The sequence below is a fragment of the Gossypium raimondii genome, chromosome 4 (assembly GCF_025698545.1).
Source record: "Gossypium raimondii isolate GPD5lz chromosome 4, ASM2569854v1, whole genome shotgun sequence".
Classification (NCBI taxonomy): Eukaryota; Viridiplantae; Streptophyta; class Magnoliopsida; order Malvales; family Malvaceae; genus Gossypium; species Gossypium raimondii.
In genome coordinates this window covers 25,644,287-25,647,765 of record NC_068568.1, presented here as the reverse complement: position 1 = coordinate 25,647,765, position 3,479 = coordinate 25,644,287, and the positions used below count along the sequence as shown (strand labels likewise).

General features: G+C 37.0%; 1 long non-coding RNA gene across 1 annotated transcript; it reads right to left on the bottom strand.

Moving 5' to 3' along the window:
- Nucleotides 1–386: 386 nt before the first annotated feature.
- On the bottom strand, nucleotides 387–1,340 carry LOC128040644 (uncharacterized). Its single transcript, XR_008195448.1, has 2 exons — nucleotides 1,004–1,340; nucleotides 387–569 (listed from the first exon to the last, which is right to left on the bottom strand). It is a non-coding gene; the product is annotated as an uncharacterized LOC128040644 (long non-coding RNA).
- Nucleotides 1,341–3,479: the final 2,139 nt, after the last annotated feature.

The following is a 3,479-nucleotide window of genomic DNA, read 5'->3' as shown; positions in this document are numbered from 1 at the left end:
AAGTGCCACACTGATATGTAGCCGGTTACCACCGATACGTAGTCGGTTACCATCGATACGTAGCCGGTTACCAGCGATATGTAGCCGGTTACCACGATACGTAGCCGAAGTTACCATCGATACGTAGTCGGCTACCATCGATACGTAGCCGGTTACCACCGATACGTAGTCAAGCTACCACCGATCAATAACACCGAAATGTCCACGGCTCGCTCACACAAGTCGCCGTGTGTCTGCAACACATGCTAGATCACCCAAAGACCGGACTCACTGTAACATCAGAACATCGATCTCTAGTGACATGTCACTTGTATCCACTTCTATTCCTAAGTTCAACCGGAATTTACACTTAACACTTTATTTTAAACACTTTATCACTTGAATAATTCATGAACAATTTTCCTTCCACATTCAATATTAATTCACATATCAAATATAATTCACAATTTATAAAAATATAACTATTATTTACACGTAACTTACTTTGATGCAATAATATAAAAATTTAGCAATTTAGTCTTTAATCTTTCCTTTTCTCCGGTCAAGGTCGATTCCACTTCTTTCTTGATCTATAATAACACATTTGACTTATTTAGTACTCACATTTATCAAAACAGTCCTTGACTCAACCTTTGGTAAAATTATAATTTTGCCCATAAACTTTTACATATTTACACTTTTGCCCCAAAGCTCGTAAATTAAACTTCATCCCTTACTTCTATAGAAACATCAAATTCCAACTCTAACACTTACTTATGAACATTTAGTATTTTTATCGATTATGTCGTTTTACTCGTTTTCACTCAAAATCGCTTAGCAAAAGTTGCTTAACATAATTCTAAGCTTCATATTCTATCATGAAACATCAAAATTCACACTTTTCATCTATGGGTAATTTTTCAGACATAAATTCTAGCTCGAATTAATGGTAGAGATAGCTTAAGCAAGTTATCGGGATGCTAAAAATACAAAGAACAAGAAAAGCGGGCTAGAACGGACTTACCATGAAGCTTGGAAGATGAACAAACCCTAGCCATGGTGTTCCCTTGCTACATACGGCCATGAAGAAAAGAATTGAAGAAGATGATAATTTATTTCATGTTATTTTGTCTTTATTCATTAATTAAGGCATTTTACCAAAATGCCCTTAAATAGCTTACTTACTAACCATGTCTATTTTTGTCCATAAATAACCAATGGTCTAATTACCATTTAAGGACCTCCAATTTAAAATTTCATAATAATTAGACACCTCTAACTTGTAGAACTCAACTTTTGCACTTTTTACAATTTAGTCCTTTTGACTAAATTGAGTGCCCAAACGTCGAAATTTTCAAACAAAATTTTTACAAAATAATTCCGTGAAATCGTAGACCATAAAAATATAAGAAAAATAAATTTTTTCCTTGTCAGATTTGTGGTCCCGAAACCACTGTTCCGACTAGGCCCAAAATCGGGCTGTTACACATGTCCTAATCCTCTACGAACCATTTCTTCCTTGGTTAGCAATCTGTGTTTAAAAACAAGCCATAAGAATAACCTAACCCATTGTGGTCCTTGAAATTTCCAGGGATGTGCCATCTTAAGTCTTTCTAGCTTTATGTTTCTTCTTATAACTTTCCATAAGTGCTCTTGACTGAAAAGCAACTAGTTGAGTTACCCCCCCAAATGATCCTATCAACTCCTGCAATCGAGTGGGGAGGCGGAATCCCTACAATTCTTCTAATAATGTCTTCTGGTAACCAAATACAAAAGCTATCAAAGCTCCACTCACCATCCCCTGTAACCATATCACTTAACATGCAATCCATATCCAAATTAGAAAGTCCAGGAATTAAGTTAACCAAAGGTCCCACCTTTGGAATCCAAGGGTCACGCCAACATCTAATTTTTTTCCCATCCCTTACTGACCAAAGTAAGTTCTCTCTAATAAGGGGTCAATTTTTAGTTATGGCTTTCCACAAAAAAGAACATCTTTCACACGATATTGATTTTGGCAATCCACTTGGTATCCCATAGTTGGTCTACAAAACTTGTACCCAGAGAACATTAGAATTAATTGCAATACTACGTCTCAATTTCATCATAAAGGATGTGTTGTGATCATGCAACTTCCGGAGTCCTAATCTACCATGATCACGTGGTTGACACACATTATCCCAGCTAACCAGAGCTAATTTTCTCCCACCACTAGAATCCCTCCAAATGAACTATCTCACCATTCGCTAAATTTCCTCATAGAGCCCTTTTGGAATCATCATTGACTGAATGAAATAACTAAGAATCGTCATCAACACTGATTGGGCTAGAGTGGCCCTCTCTGCTAGCGACAACTGTCTCGCGTCCTAACTTTGCAATCGACTTTGAACCTTGTCGACAACAAAGCATAGGGTACTAGAAGTTATCCTATTATGGAATAGAGGAACTCCCAAATACTTTCCCAAATACTTTCCCAAACTCTTAACTCTACGAAACCTGAGTATATTACACAGACCATCCACTTTACTATCTTCAACTCCTCCCGAGAAGCAAACATTCATCTTATGAGCATTGATCATATGCCCAGAATAACTGTAAAAATTATCTAAAACTTCCTTCAAGATCATTGCTTGACTCTCCTCGCTTGGCAAAAAATAATCAAGTCATATGAAAAGCCCAAATGAAAAAGTGGTAGACCTATATGGGACAGTGGAATAAGCTTCCATCTTCCTGCATTAATATTTGAAAAGATATTATGGCCAAGCCACTCGATGCATAAAACAAACAGGTAGGGTGACAACGAGCATCCCTAATGAATTCCTCTAATCGAGCAAAACTTCTAGTTGGAGTTCCATTCCATAAAATCTGCAAAGTGGAAGAGGCAATAGAAGACATAATAACATTTCGAAGTAAATCAGGAATACCTGCAGCTAGGAGAAAGGCGTCAATGAAGTTCCAACGAACTCAATCATAAACCTTGTCGAAATCAGTTTTGATTGCCAACCATTTCTTAGATTTTTGCTTGCTCTTCATGGAGTGAATCACCTCATGCGCAATGATAATGTTATCTAGGGTAGTTCTGCCAGCAATAAAACCTATTTTCTCTTGGCCAATAATTCTTGGAAAGATCACCTTGAATCTATTAGCCACCACCTTCATAACTAACTTGTAGAGGACCGAGCATAAGTTTAAAGGCCAAAAATCTAAGAAGCTTTACGGGTTTTGAACTTTAGGAATAAAGACGATTAAAGTGTTGTTCAGCTCTGGATCAATGCTTTCCCTATCAAAAATTTTCTTAACCTATGTGCAAACAGATGTACCAACTCTATCCCATTGGCTTTTGAAGAATACCGCATGATAAACATCACACCCTGGAGCTTTTAACGGGCACATGTCAAATAAAGCACATTTTATTTCATCATCAAAAACTGGTCTACTTAAAAACTAAATCTCCTTCTCAAGTTTAGGAAAACAATTAGCAGGTAAGTTCCTCATCGGCC